The sequence below is a fragment of the Zootoca vivipara genome, chromosome 10, assembly GCF_965207765.1.
Source record: "Zootoca vivipara chromosome 10, rZooViv2.hap1.1, whole genome shotgun sequence".
Taxonomy (NCBI): Eukaryota; Metazoa; Chordata; class Lepidosauria; order Squamata; family Lacertidae; genus Zootoca; species Zootoca vivipara.
Genome location: NC_142593.1, coordinates 12,268,788 through 12,290,827, shown reverse-complemented (window position 1 = coordinate 12,290,827; position 22,040 = coordinate 12,268,788). Strand labels below are relative to the sequence as shown.

Sequence of the window (22,040 nt, the reverse complement as noted above, 5' to 3'; positions counted from 1 at the left end):
GCACTACCAGTGTCCGATTATTTTGTGCCATAGGCAAGACTAACTATTTGCACCCCACCCCAAATGGCTAACTTCAATTGTCCACAACTGTCATTTCATTAACAAAATAATAATAATGGCATGGCCCAAACTTGAAACTGCTAGATTTATTTTAAATTGCAAGAATAAGTAACACAAGAATCTCTGGTTATCTTTCTCAAACACAAAAGAACATGTTTTAGCACACAAATAATTTTGAATAGTATTGTGAATTGTGATGTTAAAATTTAAGTCTCTTAAGTTTCAACTTCAGTCACATTAAAACCTCACTTTGCAGGCCTTTTGCTTTGCAAATGTTGTTGCTTAGGGCATGTTCAGTTGATATATTTGCCAAGCAAACTAGTCTCTTTTGCAACATTGTTGAGTGTGTGCAAGTTTTTGTTAAGTTTGAGCTTTGACAAACTGTGTTTACCACTTGCCACTGAAACAGTCTCTTCTTTTGGAGACTTAGTAGTTCTTTCACTTTTCTCGACATCCTCTTTTTTCCTCTGTGTGTTTTCCAGAAATATTTCCAATTTGTGAAACTTCTGCCTAAGAGTTTATATCGTCTGTAGTGGGAGCACCACATTCAGAGCCAAGAGGTAGATGAAGAAAGGAAGACCACCACAGAAGGTTCATCTAGGGTCCTTCCTTGAAAGGCTTCCAATAATTTGTCTCTCTGTGGTTCTATGCACAGTGTCACCCATTGCTGTGTTTTCAAAGTGGACATGTGAATATTATAGTCAAATGCATTGATTGGTTTGATCTGCAGTCCATTTTCAGGCGCTTCTTCCTTTCTAGCCATTGCTTTGCTCAATCCACCAACTCCCAGGAAAACTCTCCTTTGAAATATTTCTATTTGACTTCCATGGAGCACCTATTTTAACTTACATGGATAACTACCGGTATATAGCATTGTATTTGTGGCAGTGAAGTCTCAAACACCTTCTTTTCCTTCTTCTTTGGTGATCACTCGTAGCTGAGTAAGATTGTTTTCCATGAACGCAGTCTTAACAGTGAATCTGCAAGTGACTGTGGAGGCCAGTTCTGGATCCATATGTCCTTTCACAGTGGGGACATAGGTTTCTGGGTGGGAGTTTTCACGCTCCTGCCCCCATTACCATTTGCCAATCGGCATGGGCCTTTTGGGGGGTTTGGGTTTGGGATGGGTTTTTGGAAGATGCCTGTGCATGAATTTGTTTTATGTGTGTGGATCAGTGCACGCTGACCAATGCACAGTCTTTGCAGTAAGACACCAACTGGCTGATCTGTGTGGTGGGACAGAATGTTCATAGAATCATAGAATCTTAGAGCTGGAAGGGACCCCAAGGGTCATATAGTCCAACCCCCTGCAATGCGGCAATCTTAGCTAAAGCATCCATGACAGATGGCCATCCAACCTCTGCTTAAAAACCTCCAAGGAAGGAGAATCCTTAAAATGTCTTCAGCTCAACTTCTGTGCGAAAAGGAAAAGCTGACTGGTTGGTATCCAAATCTCAAATGGGGGCAGGCAGGCAGAGGACTAGGGAGATATCCTAGTGTGGCTGAGTGGGGAGCCAGGTTAAAAAGGGAAAAGTAAGTTGCTTGAGGAAAAGGGCAGATGGGAGAGGGATGTAAACAGAGAGAGAATTGTGGGGTGGGGTGCAAGGGGGAACTATTCTAGCTATCAAGGGCCGACGTATGGTATGGCTGGGCAATATATCAATATATCACCCACAACCACGTTGAAGTCCATATCATGATACCGATTTCAACATTTTTGACCTGGCAATATAGCATGAGTCACGATGTGTGTTGCAAAAAACAGATTGTGGGAAAAACTGTGAAGCCACTCGATGCCTCTGCATAGCTCCATCCTTTCCCCCCCAGACATCGTGATATATTGGTATATTGAGATGTTGAGCTGGTGATATATCACAACGTCGAAACCAGATATCACCCACCCCTAATGGAGGGTAGAGCTCAAAGACATGCCAAAGAGGCTAGTCAATGGTCAGGATGGCTTAAGGAAGAGGTTGCCCGGGGTGTAGACCTGATGGTGGAAATGTTGCCGGTTGCAGCTTCTGCTATCACTGTGGCATCTTTACCTGACAACCCAGAAGGCACTAAGTAAAGGGAGGACCAGGGCCATACAGGCTGAATTTAATCTATTGTTTTAAAGTGATGCAGGTGGCGCTGTGGTCTAAACTACTGAGCCTCTTGGGCTTGCCAATCAGAAGGTTGGCAGTTCAAAACCTCATGACCTTATGAGCTCCCATTGCTCTGTCCCAGCTCCTGCCAACCTAGCAGTTTGAAAGCACACCAGCGCAAGTCGATAAATAGGCTGCGACAGGAAGGTAAACAGCATTTTGTTGCGCTCTGGTTTCCGTCATAGTGTTCTGCTGCGCCAGAAGGGGTTTAGTTATGCTGGCCACATGACCCAGAAAAGGCAAGATGAGCGCCACAACCCCATAGTTGCCTTTGACTGGACCTAACTGTCCAGCGGTCCTTTACCTTCTTTTACCTTTACCTATTGATTTAAACTGAAGCACCAGCTCGAGTGATATATCCGAAACGGCGGAAGGTAGGTTGTGACTGGCACCACAAGAAACCGGCTTGGCCCTATCTGAAAGCGCACCCACCACCCAAACCAGCTGCTACATTGCGTTTCCTGAGAGAACCTTTTCCCCCAAAACTACAATTCCCAGAGTCCTTTGGTGTGTGGGGGAAAGGCGAGGTTACGACAAGCATAAAGCCGTTTCAGTTCGTAGTGCAGACGCTTCTTGCTGGTCGTTGGACAGCGCCCCGCCTCCCTTCGTAGCCAGCTAGCTAGCTAGCCAGCCAGCCGGCCGGCCGGTGTTCCCCCGTCTTGCCCCTGCTTTGGCGCGCCTCCTCCCCGCCTTGGGTCCCCCCAGGCCGCTCATGCGCGGTCCTCCTCGCAGTCCGCCGAAGCGCCTTAGCAGCCCCTCCGAGGCGCGTCTCTCGACCGGCACTAGCTCCGTGTCAGCCGGCTGGGGAAGAGGAGGAGGAGGAGGAGCAGGTCCCACCCATCTACCCTCCCGCTTGCCGGGGCTGGGGGAGAGTGAGCAGGAGCCGCCGTCGCCGCCTCATCCCTCCGCCACCCGGGCTGCTGCTGCTGCTACTCCGTGTCTGCGCGGGATTCGCCCCTCAAGGCAGACCGAGGCCGAGCCGAGGGCGCAAAACGAAAGGAAGCGAGCGGAGGGGCGGCGGAGACGGCGACGCCTCCTCCTTTTCCCCGGCCGCCTGCCTCTTCGCCCGCGTCGGCTTCAAGCGCAGCTTCCTCTCCGCCATCCCCGGAGCGGCGGGGAGGGGAGCCGAGACGAAACGCGACAGGACGCCGGTTGCAGAAAGGGAGCTAGACAAAGGAGAGCCGGAGGCTGCCGGCGGGGGAGAGGTGAGTGGCAGGCGGAGAGAGCGAGACGCCTTGTTAGGGACGCTTCCCCCCTCCCTCCCCCGCAAAGCCGGGCGTCCCATTGCTTAGGAGGGTGGTGTCGGAGAGACCAGGTAAGCCCCCCCCCTCCCCGCCATTCCTCCCCTCCCCTCCCCCGCAATCGCATCCCGCCTATCAAGCCTGCAGCAGCGAGAAGGCACTGATGGAGCGGCGCGCGCGGGCTGCGTAAAGGTGGCGGTGGCGCTGGGCAAGGACCGTGGCTGCAAGAATGCTCAGCCCTTGGCAAAATAAGGTGCTCTTCTTGGGAAGCTGGGAGAGGGACGGCGTGGGGGGTGTTTCCACCTTTGCATCTCCCCAGCGGTGTAGAGTCCGAGGCCTTCCCATACCCTGGCGCCCTCGGCTGAAGCCCTATGGTCCATATTGGGGGGTGGGGGTGAAAGTCTGGGTGTTTTGTTTTTCTTCTAATCCGTCCTCAGCTCCATGGCGCTGCCCTTTCCTTCCAAGGGAAAGGAGGAGTGCAGAATGGGAAATAACATGGCAAGGAGGTGAAGTCTCAAATACCACACACATGCACACACTCCGACAACAATTCAGAGGCAATATAGGGGGAAGCGTCAGAAAAAGGAAAGCGTTGGCTGATTTTTGTGTGCTTTCTGGCGATGGAAGTAGCCAGCCATGCTGCCAGGAGCTGGGTGGGTCTCGCCGTGCTATACCAGTCTGCACCTCTGCCATTTTCAGGAAATGATACCCTACGGAGTCTTCTTCGTATATGCAGAGGTTTGGAAGAAAATGATGGTTTTCTGTTTTCTCTGAATTCAGCCATTGAGTGGTTCAGTAAGTAAAGGGGGGGGGAGTCTTTTCTTTCGCTCATTCCTCTCCCACTCAAATAGCAGAGCAGAATATGAGCAGAATTTACGCGTTGCATTTTCCTTATGGGGTTAAAGCGATAGAAGGTCTTTCCCACCCTTTCCCTTTCCCTCTCCCCTCCCTCCCATTTATTTACAACGTCTCAAGATGCCAGATTCGTTCTTGCAATAATTGCTGCCTGGAAAATCGGAAGCGTGTGATATTTTAGTAGCTAGCATGCACTCGATGCAAGTGGACAACATCAACAGTTGCAACAAATTTAATTGCTGGTTCTGGGTGAAGGTAATAGTCACAAGGGAGAAGGTTGTTCAGTAGCAGTATTTCCTGGACTCAAGGACAAATGGAGGCTTCTTCTGTAGTTTGTTTGGTGTGTGTTTTTCCTTGGGAGAGAGGGTGTGGTGGTCATGACTCTGTAACGCAGCAGTGCTAAGCAGTGCATGGAAGCAGGAGGCTGCTGCTTGTGCTTGTGTAGTACAGTAGAAGCAGATCTTGCAGGTCGAAGGGAAGAGATGTTACCTTAGGCTTAATTTCTGAAGCTCCCACTGTCAAAACCATATACTTCTAAGATAAATGCTTAGAAGAGAGGAAGTTAGCTAACAGTACGTGCTAAACCTCCCCATAAAAATAGATTTGATTCCAGTATATATATATTCCAGTGAATACATATTCAGTGATATTCAGCTAAGTTTTACCCAGTGAAATTAATTGACCTAAGTTAGCCATGTTCATTTATTTCTATGAGCATTTTTACCAGTTGGATTAAAACTCTCGACATTCAGCAACAGCTCAGTCCCCTGCATATTTACTAGGAAAATATCACTGTCTGAGATTCATGAGGCTTCATTCCTGATAAGGCTGTAAGCCATATATCCATTCACCTGGAAGTAATCTCCACTAACTCACTGGGGCTTGCTTTTCAGTAGACACAGAGGTGTCTTTAGGATTTTGGCCTGAATTTATTGAGACTCCTTTTGTATGATGAGTTTCCCCAACCACAGTGGATTTCACCAAGCTGCTGCAAAATGCATGGATGCCTAGCTCCAGAGTGGCCAATCTGATGTAAATTAAAGGGTGATGCATGCTTTGATGTGAATATGCTTTCAAATCAAATCCTGCCTTTTCTTAAAGAGATGCAGTTTAAATACAATGGCATAGGCATATCTACAGATAAGTGAAATGTACCTGTTACTCTGAACTGAAACCTAGAAGCAGAGACTGTGATAATGCTAAGCAAGATATTTCTAAATGATGAGTTAATGTTTTAAGGATGCTTTTAAAAAATGAAGGAAGCTAGGTAGTTTGGAATATTTTGATTATACAGTGGTGCCTCGCTTAGCGAATGCCCTGCTTAACGAAATTTCCGCTTAACGAAAGGTTTTTTCGAGCGGAGCTTGCCTCGCTAGACGAATGCGTTTTCCGAAAAATTCATCTAGCAAGTCGCGGTTTCCCATAGGAATGCATTGAAATTCAATTAATGCGTTCCTATGGGCAAAAAAAAGGTCGAAAAAATTCAGTGCATTCCTATGGGATTCGCTGGACGAATTTTTCGCTATAAGAAAAGACCCGTGGAACGAATTAATTTCGTCTAGCGAGGCACCACTGTACTCATTTTCAAGATTCATTCCTAGATCATGATTATGTATGGATTTATATTTATGACACAGGTATATTTGGACATGAACGTGACTGTACAAGTGTGTGTTCTTCTTTCTCTCTTTGTCCAGTATACTCACTATTTATTATTTATTGTACTTAAGCCCCGTTCTTCCCCTCCGCCAAGGAATTAAAAGGCAGCAAACATGGTTCTCTCCTGTCTCATTCAATCCCCATGTGTAACAACCCTATTAGATTAGATAGGATGAGCAGCAGTTAATGGCCCAGGTTTACCCAGTGAGCGTCATGTCTGAGCGAGGATTGGAACCCACGTCTCCTAGGTCCTAGTCTGACACGCTAACTGTTATACCACATTGGTTCCCATTGAGTAGCCATTTCCAGCACTTGTATCGGGCACAATGAAGGGAATACGCTGGTGTGGCCATTCTCATGTTATAAATACGTACACATATTTGACCTGGGCAAGAAGAAAACCCGGGGATCACCTCAGTTTGTGGTAACTCATTGGCTGGCAACAGTGTTATGTTGGAGTTGTAACAGGGCACTTTAAAGTTACTTATAGCTACAATGTGAGGGCTGTTAAAGTTTACTCTTGCCTGTGGTGAGACAGATTCTCAGGGGACAGAAAGGAAGGACACCAGAGAGGCAGAAAGACCTTCCCTGTCTAATGTATTTAAAAAACAAAACAAAAAAACCTTGATTTTAACTATTATGTATTTGTTGTTGTTCTTATGCAAGTGACTCTGTCAGGTCTTCAGCTTGCCATTTTTGGTGAGTCATTTCCAGTTGTGTCCTCTTTTCACCTCTCTGGCCCCACGCTTTGTATAAAACTGCTACTCTGCATCTATTGCTGACATGGAAATATAAACTTGTGCTTGGGACCTTTTGCCCAATGTGGGGCTTGAACCCACAACCCAGAGTTTAGGAGCCCTCTCCTTAAAGCTACCTTTTCTTTGAAGCTTTTGGCATGACCTCTTAGTCGTCCCCTAGTGAAAGTAAACATAAATACATGTACTAGAAATGGGGAAATCTGGCAATTTCAATTCTTGTTTTGTTTTTCCAATCTTAAATCAGTTCTCCACATTTCTATATCTGTTTACAATTCATTTAAAATAAAATCCTCATAAAAATCAACCAGCATCTTACCGTGAATTTCTCCTAATACACATGTTTTTTGTGTGCAATTTCCCTAATGTGCATGTTTTTTTTTTTTTTGCAAAGGCAGTGTCCCTTAGCACAATGCATTTTGTTATCACTCATATATTTCTTCTATGCCCACCTTACCCTAATATGTGCATTTTTGCATTACATGGCTGGAGAACTACACTGCAAAATTGAAAGTGTGCATTTCAAGGCATGGTTGTGTTTCAGTTCATGTCTTGCTTTGGAAAGTGCACATTTTATGCTGTGAACTGCCCTGAGATCTACAAATTAAACTAACTAACAAATAAATTATTTGGTAGGCTCAGGGACACCCCCCCCATTTCTACGTATGCAACTAAAAATGCATTTTCATTGATTGCTTAATTTCCATTCCCTCCATTACTCATCTGTAGCAAATCTTAAATTGGAAGCTCCTTGGGTCAGGGACCTTTCTTTTGTCTCTTGTTCTGCAAAGTGCCATGCACGTTGATGGCATTGTATACTAATACTCTTAATAGGATGAGGCCATAAAGTTTCTTCTTGGATAATTTTGCCCATTCAATTTCCATTCACTTAATGGAGTTGTGTAGGCTGATCAATATTTGATAACTGCCCATATATCCATAATGTCTTGTTTAATTTTTTATTACAGTATGTAAACCCTTTTGGTTTGTTTGAGTCACCTTATTTTCAGTTGTTCTCTTCAGTGCAGGCTTAAAGTAACCCTTCTCAAAAGTAAGCCTTATTGACTTTGTTAGAACTGATTCCAAAGTAAGTGGGTTTAGGATCGTGGCCTTAGCTATTATTGGAAAGCCCCTCTGATACTGTGTTTTCCCCATGTCTCAATTATTGTAGAGCAGGGGTGTCAAACTCAAATTCATCGGGGGCCGCATCAGCAGTTTGGTCACCCTCAAAGGGCCAGTTGTATCTGTAGGACTATGTGTCCACTCTTTATTATCATAAATTATTGTCACTGCATTCAATTATTACTGTTTTTTTTGTAATAATGTAAGTAATAACTAGCTCTGAAAGCAGAAACATAGTCAGAATAATGGCAAGTAGATATTCAAATGTACAATTATTGTACAATTTATTGAAAAATGATTTTTGGTAACTGCACTGGGTGGTGGAGGCTCGCTAGGGTTTCATGCAGGAGCTTTGCAGAGCTACTGGTACATGGAGATGCTGGGGTCCTTCTGCATGCAGGACAGATGTTCTGCCAGTGAGCCACCACCCTTCACCAAAGGGACTGGCTGAGGTTGACTCACTGGAGCTGCTCTCCTGGTTCCAGGGTTTAAGGGCCAGAAGTATAAAGCAGCATCCTATGTTTCTGAGGAGAGGAAGAAAGATGGGAAGGACGGAAGGAAGAAAGGAAGGAAGAAAGAAAGGAAGAAAGAAAAGAGGGAGCAGGAGGGAGAGAGGAAGGAAAGAGGTGAGAGAAAGAAGAGTAGGAAAGAAGGAAGGGAATAAAGAAGTAAAGAAAAAGAAAGAGGGAGAGAAGACAGAGATAAAGAAGGAAGGAAGGAGAGGGAAAGAAAGAATAAGAACGAGAGAGAGGAAGGAAGAAAGGGAAAGGGGGGGGTCGTCGCCTTGATTCAGCGCCAGAAAAGAGCGCGAAGGGACCCACGGGCAAAAAGCATTTCCCGTGCAGCGTGAGTCAGCGGGTGTCCGTTTTAGGAGACGTGCGTAAAGCCTCAGAGTTGCACGTTCATGAGGCTGAGCCGCTGCTGAGCTCACGTTCATGAGGCTGAGCCGCGGCAGGAGGAGGAGGAGGTGAGGCAAGAGGAGGAGGCGGCTTGCCGGGTCGGTGCCCAGCAGCGCCATACGGAGAGTCCCGAGCCTCTGCAACGCAGCAGTGCTCTGTAGCACTTTGAATCCTCCTCCTCCTCCACACAGCGCTGCTGGGTGCTTTGTCTGTGCTGCTGCAGCAGCAGCAGCAGCAGCAGCAGCCGTTTCCAGGCGCCGAGCCATGGCAGGAGGAGGAGGATTCAAAGTGCTACAGAGCACTGCTGCGTCGCAGAGGCTCGGGACTCTCCGTGCGGCGCTGCTGGGCGCTGACCCAGCAAGCTGCCTCCTCCTTCTCCTGCTGTGGCTCGGGGCGCTCCACGCAGCGCTGCTCCGCCTGCCTTTCTACCCCCCCAGGCCCCAGCTGTTTGTTGGCGCGGCGCTTCAGCAGCAAGGTCCCGCTGCTGGGTCCCGCTGGCTGGGGCGCTCGGCGGGCCACATGACGAGGTCTGGCGGGCCGGATTTGGCCCCCGGGCCTTGTGTTTGACACCCATGTTGTAGAGCCTTGTGCTTTTGCTCTGTGTCTTCTTGTTTCTTGGGTTTACACTGACATTTCCTCTTTTGTCTACCTATGCATGCTGTGTTAGAGATAAGTATTGGGAGGGTGATAAGACCTTAGGACCTTAGTGATGGCGAACCTATCACATGCATGTCAGATGTGACACACAGAGCCCTCACTGCTGGCATACGCCCCATTGGCCCATTCATGCTGCTGTTGTTGTTGTTTTCCCCCCCATTTGTTCTCCCGCTCCTCCTACAGCTTGTCTCCACTAGAGCTTGTCTCCGCTACAGCTTGTCTCTGCTGTTAAAACCCAGATCCGTTGTTGTTGTTGTTGTTGTTGTTGTTGTTGTTGCTGGTAGCCAGAGATTGGTTTTTTAACCCTTTCTGTGCTGTTTTTTCTGGCGCTTTGGCAGACTATGTCGGTGCTGCGTGTTAGTTCCAGCAAAGGTATTATTCATCATTTATTTCTGTTCCCCCCCCCAAAAAAAGCGCAGCAGCTTTGGGGCATCCCCCCCAAAAGCAAAGCAACTTTTGCACACACACACACCCCAAAACCCTCCAACACCTCCAACAACAAGCTCAACAACTCTGGGCACTATGTGATAAGTAAGGGGTTTTTGGTTTGGTTAGGTTAAATAATTAGTTTTTGGTTTATTAAATACAGTTATATATTACAATTATACATTTTTGTTATTTAAACTATAAATATCATGAAATTATGGGTTTTTTTCTTGAAGTGACACCCCACCCTCGAGTTATGCTCGTTTTTTGGTGAATTTTGACACACCAAGCTCAAAAGGTTGCCCAACACTGTTAGGTCATTAAATGCTTCCACAACTGAGTAGTCTTATCAATTTTCCTAGTCAGTTCAGTCAATTTATGTGGTCCTTGGATGAAGGGTGGTACAATAATAATAATAATAATAATAATAATAATAATAATAATAATAATAATATTTTACACTACAATTTAAAGTATGTAAATAACTACTTTTGGGACTGGGTCCTTATATCAGTAGGTTGTCTCCTTAATTGACAAGCATTAGCTTCTCTGCTGGCAGCAATTACCTGTGTTGACTTTACTGCCAGAGCTGGGAGACCATAGTCCTCCGGATATTGCTAAACTAAAACTCCAGTAATCTCTGACCATTGCCCATGCTAACGTGGACTGATGGGAATTAGAGTCCAGTAGCACTGGGCTCCCCACTTTTGAGGGCCATGCATCCCCCACTCTTTCTTTGCCCTCATATAACTTTCTTATAGCATAATCCTAGGCATGTTTGCTCAGAGGTGGGCCCCGCCGGGTTCAGTGAGGCTTACTTCTGAGTAGATATGCTTAGGATTGCAGCCTTTAAGCCCTTTTGCAGTTAGACAACTCTGCTGCTTCATAACTGGCTTGCAGTTTGATTTTGGTTTCAGAAATTCCCAGTAGTAGTTCCGCGATGGTAATTTGCCTTGCCCTTGCAGAATGCAGCAACTTCCATATTGTTGTTGAAAGGGAGTAGAGAACAGCCAATTCTTAGTGTAGAAAGAGGGAAATTGGAGTAAATAGATAATAATTTGATCTGGAAAAGTTTAGAAAATACTAGATACCTGTGGGAAGAGAATCTGTTTGCTCTCAATGTGAATGCTCCTTCTGAAATCCTGGTCCTCTGCTAAGGACTAACTTTGTCAGCTTCACAAGGTTTTTGTTGTGACTAGTGCTGGCAATCCTTCATGCCCAGTGCTCTTTTTTCCTAAAAAAAGGTTTAGGGGTACTCTCATTTTGACTCAAGAAAATCACCATTTTATAGTTCAAATCGGGGGAAATAAATACAGTAAATGGACAAAAGTACAAAGATTCACAAAATGTCCCCCCCCAGAAAAGAAATACTGCTTATGCCAAATGCAGGGGGGGTCCTATTTGTGTGGCAAGAAAACCCAAATACTCAAATAAGATGTGTCATTTTGCATAGCTCCTTAGTTTGCCTGAGCTGTTTGCAACATAATACCAATATTGAATTTTGTTGGAGGGGGCTTCTGGGGACAGAAATATGTGCTTGTCCAGGAAGTCTAGCTCCCCCCCCCTTAAAAACTTGGGTCAAACTTTCTTTTTGCTTTTTGAGGCTTCTGTGGAGATTGTCTACAATCTACATACCCTCAAACTTCTCTTCACAGCCAAGATGGTCTAGAAACTTCGGGTATGGATAGATCTGGCAAACAGTTGTCTATTTTGGTAGATTGAATAAGCTTGAGTAGCTCGGCACAGGAATTCTGCCTTTAAAAGGACAAACAAAGAGAACTGGGGTTCTTGGGTCACTGCACATATGTATCAGATGTCCGAAATCCAGTGCAAAGCAACTTTGCTCTGGTGCAAAGACTTATAAGCAATTGCATGCCAAATCCTTGCAGCAAGATAATGCAATCTGCCTGGTGGCCTTTCAGGAACGCTGACCCCCCATATTGCTCGTCAGAGCTCTCCTGCAGCCTGCTTCACTTCAACTGCCATTATATGAGCAAAGGCTCCTCGTGTCTTGTCACGACCGAAAGACGGCAGGAGTTTTTTTTTCAACATCTTGTCGTGGTATTCCTTGCCTATGAAAAGGGGGAGAAAACTTGACTGAATTCAGCAGAGAGGGAAGGGCAGTCTTAAGTAATCAAAAGACAAGTGCAGCAACAGCGTTCAGACTCCGAGGCCTGCTCAGGGTACCACTAATTCAGATTCATTCATTTCAGTGGGTCTGCTTTGAGTTGGGCTTAGCCGGATTCAACCCAGTGTTGCAATCAGAGTAGACCTATTAAAATAAGTGCTGTCTATTTCCCTGTTTTGCTGTTGTATCTCTTCAGGGTGGCATGCATTCTTTCTTACTGCACAATTTTTTTAAAAAAGAGAAATGATTTTTCAGCAAAGTGTAAGAAAAATAACATGTTTGTGTGCTACAAATCGGTATAATTTTCATGAGTGAATGCCATATTGTCCCCTAGAAGCATGTAATGGAAAATGGATTGCGGACATAAAATCAATTAACCTCTGCCTTGTAAATAAACCACTAATTGTGACCGAGGCTACTGGTTGTCACTCTTGTTGATAGTGTTTGGCTTTATTTTTTTTAATATATGATTTCCACCCTGCTTCATCCTTCCCTTCCTTGGTTTGCTGCTGTTCGAATCCCAAATCAAGGATGACTTTATTTAATTGTTTGGAAGCTGGATCAATAATGTGGCGTCTTTACTACTCTATGAAGCTTATTTGTATTAGAATTTTAAATGAGTTTTGCATTGACATTTTAAGCGGTTATGGGCTCCTTTCTTTAGAGGTGATTAACACATCAGGGTTAGAAATGAAGTATGAGGCTGATGCGTTACTGATACACACATAAAATGATCGCTTGGATGTTGGTGTCCCCTAGAATTAGTTTTAGTTGTTTATTGGTAGCTTACTACTTCAATTTGTGCCATATTTATTTTGAGATGGATTTGGGACTACCAAGGTGGCTAATAATAATAATAATAAATTTATATGCCACCCATCTGACTGCGTTGCCCCAGCCACTCAACCAAAGTGGCTTGTGATAGAGAGAATATACAGTATACAAATTGAATATTGGCGGTTCGCCAGATGTAAAACTTAAAATGTCTGGACCACTTCTGAAGTAGGCTCCCAGTTTCATGCTGAATCTGTGTAGCAGTAGGAAAACTTACAGGGCTTGTTCAGAGCTTTGAATAAGTGGCCACATCCCTGCTTGCTTCTGCTGTTTGCTGGAAAATGTGCTACCTACCACCAAGTACCGGTAATTGTGAATGTGCTTGGGACAGCTTGTGTTTCTTCCATACAGTTGCATCCTCAAACTGCTCCATGCAGACAGACTTTCATATGTGTGAACCGGTCCATTTAATGCTAGTTAAATGAAAACTTAGAAGGGTAGTTGATGATATAGGGGGATTTAGAATCTTAATTCATTAATTGCATAATGCTGGTCAGCTTTACATTGTGTACACATATCTACAACATCCATGTGACACTCTGTGCTCTGGCAAGTGGGTTATGTTATCTTAAACTTCCACTTTTAAAATTTGATTTGTCATAGGCTGTCCAGGTTGATGTGGGTGGCGCTGTGGTCTAAACCACTGAGCCTCTTGGGCAGGGGTCAGCAAACTTTTTCAGCAGGGGGCCGGTCCACTGTCCCTCAGACCTTGTGTGGAGCCAGACTATACTTTGAAGAAGAAAAAATGAATTCCTATGCCCCACAAATAACCCAGAGATGCATTTTAAATAAAAGGACACATTCTACTCATGTAAAAACACGCTGACTCCCATACTGTCGGCGGGCCGGATTTAGATGCCAATTGGGCCGGATCAGGCCCCCGGGCCTTAGTTTGCCTACCCATGTTCTTGGGCTTGCCGATCAGAAGGTCGGCGGTTCGAATCCATGCGGCAGAGTAGGCTCCCGTTGTTCTGTCCCAGCTCCTGCCAACCTAGCAGTTCGAAAGCACGTCAAAGTGCAAGTAGATAAATAGGTACCACTCCGGTGGGAAGGTAAACAGCATTTCCATGCGCTGTGGTTTCCATCACAGTGTCCTGTTGCACCTGAAGTGGTTTAGTCCTGCTGGCCACATGACCCGGAAAGCTGTCTGTGGACAAACGCTGGCTCCCTTGACCTGAAAGCAGAATGAGCGCCACAACCCCGTGGTCGCCTTTGACTGGACTTAACCATCCAGGGGTCCTTTGCTTTTTGCCTTTATGTCTATGATCTTGTCTGTCTGCTTAATGCATCTGATGAAGTAAGCTATTGACCAGCAAAAATTCAGGCCACATATAAACCAGTTAGCCTCAAAGGTGCCACAACATTTTAATTATATATTTGTCATCTTGCCACTACAGACTTAATGTGGCTCTTTTTCTTGAACAGTTAGCTTAAGTGGTTCCTGAGACGTCAAGATGATTGATTTTTGCTTGCTCCAAATCTTATCTAATGTATCTTCACAGTAGAGTACTTGTACAATAGTAGCACTTTATGACACAAGTAGGGATAAAATATTTAATTCTCTGCAACTATTTTAGGGCAGAACAATGAGCCATTTGTTCCCTCTCTGTATAAAGCAGGATCCAGAGACAGCAAGCCATTTGTTTGCAGAATAACTAGAGGTCACACGTGGCTTCTAAACATACTAATGTATTATAAGGTTATAATTAATTGTGTAATTCTTGCTTGCAGATGAATTTCTCTCGTCCACTCTTCCTCTCAGGTTCAGTTTTCATAGCAACTCAAATTTGTGAAGTACACAATTCTTCAGGTAGGGAGATTGTGGTGCTAGGCAGGTGGTATTTCATATTCTTCTGCATCCATTTTAATATACAGTAGGTATATGCTATGGCATATGTATATATTGAACAAAATAATAAATAAGAAAATATTTAGCAAAACCCTTCTACCAATGTTTAGAAAATTGTTGTATAAAACAAACCATTGTGTGTGTGTTTTGGTTTTCTTTCTTTCTTTCAATCGAGCACAATAATCTTTTGTACTTGTTTAGACAGCTTATGAAAACTAGCTTGTTCATAAGAATGTTGATGTTGTCGATCTTCATTAGTTGTCGAATGTTTTACTTTTTGTTTTACAGAAGGGGAGACATTATCTGACCCATAAGCCTTTGTCCCCTGTATTACCCAGCACCTTACAAAGGCATGATGGATTTATATACATATAGCCTTTACATTAGTGACAACCAGGAATGGTCAGGTAGATTATGATCTGCTGCTAGACCTCTGGGTGAGTTGCAATAGATCTGCAAAGGCCTCTCCCCCCCCCCCCGATACTTATTATAAGGTTATAATTAATTGTGTAATTCTTGCTTGCAGATGAATTTCTCTCTTCCACTCTTCCTCTCAGGTTCAGTTTTCATAGCAACTCAAATCTGTGACCAGTGCTAAGTGAACTTTAAAAGAAAATAAACCTTTGGGTAGACTGACCTTCTGCTAATCACTTCTCTCAGCTTTCACGTTCCTCACCTAAAATAGAAGTATTCGTCTGATGCCTTTTACTTAGTTAAGGAAAACTGTTGACTGAATAAACACTTTGCTACTTTTCCTCCAAAATATATTTACAGTAGACTTGAAGCTAAAATGGCCCAATCTTAAGAGTGCTTTATTCTGTCTCATTTTCAAAAAGTTTATTCCATCACTGAATTTGGATTCCCAGATGTTAGAATGCAGTTACTAACTTTCTGAAAGGAACTTGGTATACTAAGTTGTTTACAAGGTATGTTCATGAGAATTGTGTAGCTCACATTCCCCTTTTTGTGTCTAAGGAGATTTCATGATCTCTGATGCCAGAAGGAAGAGTGGCAATTTGTCTAACCACTGTGACTGTAGATGCGTATGCAAAACACAGTGGTCAGAGACTTTCCTTTGCTTCCAGGCCTTATGCTTGGCAATGTGTTAAGTACTGTGAATTAATCATATCAAGTGATGATTTCCCCCTTGTTCCTTTGTATTCTTTTGTGTGCCTCCCTTCATCTCCATAAAATTGCATGAAGCCACTGTGGCTCAAATGATTATTCTTTGCTTTTACAAATTGTTTGCAGAACCAGTTTACCGTGTGGTCATTCAAAAATATAGCAAGGCAACTTTTTAAAGAGGCAACTAACCTTCAAAAACCCACTGCAGATTTCTTTTTCTCTGGTGGATAAGAGATTTGTCCCAGTAGGGAGCATACTCAGGTGTTAAGCTTAGTAGATCCTGTGGGAATGCTCGAGGACAGAACAGTAGAGACATTGACATTTAAGAGTAGAATGGAAAGTTTAAACATAATTATTTGTTTAGGTTGCCTAATGTAAGTTATGTAATTGCATGTAGGTATTATGTTTGGAAAACTACTACTTGTATTACTCAAAGCACTCATTATTCTCTCTGCCCAGTACGGTACTTTGAAATTAAAGATCTCTATAGAGAAGACATTAAGTCTCCTACACCCAAAATATAATGTTGCTGGGCAAAGGACCTTTTTAACCGCATGTAGTGGAATGTTGTAGCTTCTAGAGCAACATCTCCATTAGTATAAAAAATAATTATGTGCTAGTGCAAAAATTCAGGGGATGCACACCTGTGTCTGGTCTGGAATACTTGGTTGTGTCTGTTGTATATTATTTTAACAAGTTGTGGGCTTTTAAAATAAAAAATATGCCTCTTGTCTGAAATAACAGGCCTTTCCCCAACCCCCATGCATGCCTTTTCCTCACCATAATTCAAGGTAAGGGTGGTATTGTGAGCAGTGCCTTCTGGGGAAAGGCACTGCAACTTATTTTTCAAGTATTTCCTCCCCCTTGCTCCTGCTCTCAAGTTAGGGAGTGTGTGCCAGGGAGAGTGGCCCATTGGAAAAGAGAATTGTTAGAAGGACCGGATTCAAGTTCCACTTGCAATATTAATTCATTGTGTGGGCAAGTCGCTCTCTCTGAGTTTCAATTCCCCACAAACAAAATCATGTTCTCATTGTGATGTTGCAAGGGCAAAGTACAATAAAGGCTGTGAGGTTCCTTGCAAAAATAAAAGTTCCATGTATATGTAAAAGAATAGAAAAAAGGTAAAGGACCCCTGGATGGTTAAGTTATTAAAAAGCAATGCCCTAGCTCAATACTTTCTACAGTACTTAGACTGACACATCACAATATCTTCAGAAAAGGCCTTTCTCAGATCTCCTCCTTCAGATTATTTGAACCAGGGATGCCACAAATAGACATTATTGCTAAGCTTCTCCTGCTTCTCCCGCTCTTTGTGCTTTGGTAAAAGGTAAAGGTAAAGTACCCCTGGATGGTTAAGTGCAGTGGAAATTGACTATGGGGTGTGACACTCATCTCCGCTTTCAGGCCGAGAAAGCCGGTGTTTGTCCACAGGCAGCTTTCCAGGTCATGTGGACAGCAGGACTAAACCGTTTCTGGCACAACAGGACACCGTGACAGAAACCAGGGTGCACGGAAATGCTATTTACCTTTCTGCTGCAGTGGTACCTATTTATCTACTTGCACTGGTGTGCTTTTGAACTGCCAGGTTGGCAGGAGCTGGGACAGAGCGACGGGAGCTCATCCCATTGTGCAGATTCAAACCTCCAACCTTCTGATTGGGAAGCCCAAGAGGCTCAGTAGTTTAGACTACAGCACCACCCGCATCCCGAATAAACAAGCACACAATCACTGGTAGGTCCACCCGCCATTGTGAGGCTCAAAGCAATGAAGATGATGCCTCCCCAGCTGTTGCCATTGGCTGTGGGTTTCTTGTGATGTCACAAAAGCACTTAGCAACTGAGTGGATATCAAGGCAGGCCAAGGGGAAAGCCCTTTTTTATTTCCAACAGGTCACACCTGGCAATGGATGTGACATTCAGCACTGCCCAGGTTTCTTCCACTTGGAGGAGGCAAAGTGGTGAATGGAAGGAGGCAATCCTCTGGCAGTGGGATGCTTGGGAGTGATAATAAGCATGTTTGCTTGCTTGAAGCCTGCTGGTATCCATGGTTGGAAGCTGGCAGGTGTCTCATGATGGACCTAACAGAAGCTTCTGCACAATGGAACACCGTGACGGAAACTAGAGCCCACGGAAAGACAGTTTCCGTTCCCGCTGCAGAGGTATCTATTTATCTACTTGCACTGGTGTGCTTTCGGACTGCTAGGCTGGCAGGAGCTGGGACAGAGTGACGGGAGCTCACCCCGTCATGCGGATTCAAACCGCCAACCTTCTGATTGGCAAGCCCAAGAGGCTCAGTGGTTTAGACCACAGCGCCTTCCGCATCCCTTTACCTTTGCCATGTATATGATAAATTCCAGATAGGGGATGGCAATAAGTAGCTTGTAGCTTGCTAGACCCATTGCTCGGGTTCTGTGGCTCCCAGTAAGTCCATGTAGGTAAGTGGGAGAGGGTGTTTTTGGGGTTTGTTTGTTTTTTGGATTATTACTAACTTTACTTTTCAAATTTCAAATTTTCATTTATTGTGCCCATGGGTCTAGAGCAGGGGTGGCTAACCTTTTTTTTTTGGCCCAGCCACATTGAGGGTTGGTCACCCCTCTGAGGACTGCATGCCATCTTTTGTGCATGCATGTCATACATGTGCAAACTGACACAGTACATGCACACAGTGGAGGGAACACATAGTCAGCAGCGTGCATAAACACTCACTCTCAGCAAGCATGTTATCTCCCCCTACCCCAACACTGCCACGCAGAGGAGAAGCACAGCAGATTTGCTCTCCAGGGTACTGCTGGGATCATCATCATCATCATTAATTGAATTTATTTACTGCCGTATATCCGCAGGTCTCAGGGTGGCTTACTGGTTAAAAAGGAATGTTTTTGCTTGGCATCTAAAGGTGTATAATGAAGGCGCCAAGTGAACCTTCCTGGGGAGAGAATTCCACACAGGGAGCCACTGCAGAGAAGGCCCCGTTCTCGTCTTGCCACCCTCCGACCCTCTCAAGGAAGAGGCACATGAAGGAGGGCCTCAGAAGATGACCTCAGCTGCCATGTGGAGGGAAAAAATAGCTCCAGTTGGCAGTCATTGATGGCTGCCAAAAAGATATGGTGGCTTGCAATTGTTCTCGAGAACAGGTGCTTTGGCTGCTCTCAGTAATAATTATGACAGATCGTCTCTCTTTAGAAGTCAACCACGAAAATTGCATCATGTGGAAGCAAAGACACAGTCTTCTTGTGAACATGGGTTACAAGAAGCAGTTTTGGGGTGCCGTTTGGACCCAGGTGGCGCTGTGGGTTAAACCACTGAGCCGAGGGCTTGCTGATCAGAAGGTCGGCGGTTTGAATCGCTGCGATGGGGTGAGCTCCCATTGCTTGGTCCCAGCTCCTGCCAACCTAGCAGTTCGAAAGCACGTCAAAATGCAAGTAGATAAATAGGAAGCGCTACAGCGGGAAGGTAAACGGCGTTTCCGTGTGCTGCTCTGGTTTGCCAGAAGCGGCTTTGTCATGTTGGCCACATGACCTGGAAGCTATACGCTGGCTCCCTCGGCCAATAATGCGAGATGAGCACGCAACCCCAGAGTTGGTCACGACTGGACCTAATGGTCAGGGGTCCCTTTAACTTTTACCTTTACCTTGGACAGTAAAATATCCCAGGACCAGAGCAGACATAGCAGACAGCTCTGAAACTATATGGTCAGTGCAAAAATGAATCAAGTCTCTCTAGCAGAAAGCTCCAAGCATTTTACACCTGTTGCTCAAGATCTGGAACATGGCCTGTCTCATAATAGCCAAAATTGCAGTGCTCAGCAAGCATGTGGTCATTTTTGTTCCTGAACCAGCTTCTAGAGAGAAGTGAGACCTACAGTGGCAGTCACGAAGTTATCTATGCATGCAAAATGCAGCTGTGTTTACAACTGATTACCCAGGTAGAGGGCTAAATTGCAAGTTACAATAATAAATACAAAGTGTTATAAATTGCATGTGGATAGCATAGCTCTTCAGTGTCTCACATATGGACTAGGTTTGTGGGTGTGTTTTAATTTTATAAAATAAGGCACTTAATTTTGTGATTGAAAAGCAGCTGCAGCTTTTCTCATCGATAAGAAAAGTGTTAGTTTGTGAATTCCATTTCATATTTACTTTAGCAATGTATCTGATACCGGATGTATCTGAATTTTGTGTGTATGTGTGAAACTTAAAAATAGCCTCTAGAAGATATTGGTTGTACTCTTTTAGTTGCAATGTGAATTAACTGAGTTTCATTCATGACATGGGGAGAGGCATAGCTTTTAAGGGACTTCTATAATTCTCACTCCTGCCTGTTTTCATAATGCTCATAGCTAGTCAGAAGAGTTATCTCAGCCCATGGAATTTGTGGAAGTCACTTTCATTTAGAGAATGTGCTGTTAGGTTTTTTATTTAATTTGGCACTTCTTGTCAAAGCACTTCTGAGCCCGAGCCCATGTGGGACATTCAAGTTTAATAGCACTTCTCATAATAGAGGTTCTGGCAAAGTTTAGTTTAAAACCTGCAATTCATCACTTGCAAATTATGCTTGCACTGACTTTGGAAAGCAAAGGTTAGCTTCGTGCATTTTTGTATCTACAAGCACAGTTTTGCATTATGAGGACTCCTTGGGGGATGTTACTGTGTTTGTCTTTAGGTGCCACAGGCCTCGCTTTTGCTCACCTCAATTGACCTCTCATCTATTCCTCTTTCTTCAAAAATAAAAATAAAAATTGAGCAATGTGACAGATTAAATAGTACTCGTGTATGGGAAGCAATGTAAATTTTATCGAGGCTTCTTTTTGAGATTGGAAAGTGTCTTCGAGAAAAACTAGCATCTTTCCCTATGAGGCAGTGCTTCCCAAACTTGGGTCTCCAGCTGCTTTTGGACTATAATTCCCATAATTTCTGGCCACTGGCCTTGCTAGCTAGGGATGATGGGAGTCATAGTCCAAAAACAACTGGAAACCCAAGTTTGGGAAACACTGTGTCTGAGGCAATCCACAGGGTGAATTGGGGGAGCCAGCTGTGGAGATAGCACAGCCCACACAAGCAGTAGCTGATATTGTTGAAATCTCTTGGTTGTGGTGGCGCTGTGGTCTAAACCACTGAGCCTCTTGGGCTTGCCGATCAGGAGGTCAGCGGTTTGCATCCCTGCGATGGAGTGAGTTCCCGTTGCTCTGGTCCAGCTCCTGCCAACCTAGCAGTTTGAAAGCATGCCAGTGCAAGTAGATAAATAGGTACCGCTGTAACAGAAAGATAAACAGTGTTTCCATGTGCTCTGGTTTCCGTCACGGTGTCCCATTGGACCAGAAGTGTTTAGTCATGCTGGCCACATGACCCAGATACAACAAACGCCAGCTCCCTCGGCCTCAAAGCAAGATGTGTGCTGTGATACCATAGTCTCCTTTGACTGGACTTAACTGTCCAAGGGTCCTTTACCTTTACATTTTTACCAGTGTTGAAGGAAGAGTTGTCTTAGCAATAGCTATATAGTGGCTTGAAAAATACATATTATGCTATTTGGAAGTATGTGTGTTGAACAGTTCTGTTTGCAAAACAGGTTCTGTTTACCTTCCTTAAGCCGTGCAGGTGATTTAGCCTACAACTCCTATCAGCCTTAGCTAGCATGGCCAATGGTCAAAGATGATGAGAGTTGTAGTCCAACAGTGACTGGAGGGTACTATGCCTAATAGGTAAAGGTGCCCCTGACCATCAGGTCCAGTCGTGTCCGACTCTGGGGTTGCACCGCTCATCTCGCTCTAGAGGCCGAGGGAGCCGGCGTTTGTCCGCAGACAGCTTCCGGGTCATGTGGCCAGCATGACAAAGCTGCTTCTGGCGAACCAGAGAGGCACACGGAAACGCCATTTACCTTCCCGCTGGAGCGGTCCCTATTTATCTACTTGCACTTTTTATGTGCTTTCAAACTCCTAGGTGGGCAGGAGCTGGGACCGAGCAACGGGAGCTCACCCCGTCACGGGGATTCGAACCGCCGACCTTCTGAGCGACAAGCCCTAGGCTCTGTGGTTTAACCCACAGTGCCACCTTCGTCCCTTACTAGATGATTAAGTCCAGTCAAAGGCGACCATGGGGTGTGGCACTCATCTTGCTTTCAGGCCGAGGGAGCCAGTGCTTGTCCACAGACAGCTTTCCGAGTCATGTGGCCAGCCTGGCTAAACGGGACACCATGACAGAAGCCAAAGCGTACAGAAATGCTGTTTACCTTCCCACCACAGCCAGCGGTACCTGCTTATCTACTTGTACTGGCATGCTTTCGAA

The 22,040-nt window shown here is 44.8% G+C and overlaps 1 protein-coding gene across 4 annotated transcripts in view; it reads left to right on the top strand.

Annotated features, from left to right (window-relative positions):
* Positions 1 to 2,747: 2,747 nt before the first annotated feature.
* Positions 2,748 to 22,040, top strand: part of CDC42SE2 (CDC42 small effector 2) — a 94,077-nt gene continuing 74,784 nt past the window's right edge. Inside the window, exon 1 of one of the 4 annotated variants that reach the window (XM_088653028.1) lies at positions 2,748 to 3,522. The gene's annotated coding sequence lies outside the window, so the exon portion shown is untranslated. Of the gene's footprint in view, positions 3,523 to 3,554; positions 3,702 to 4,075; positions 4,244 to 22,040 lie in introns of those variants that run through there. The other 3 variants (XM_035099731.3, XM_035099733.3, XM_088653029.1) reach the window with 3 other exon arrangements.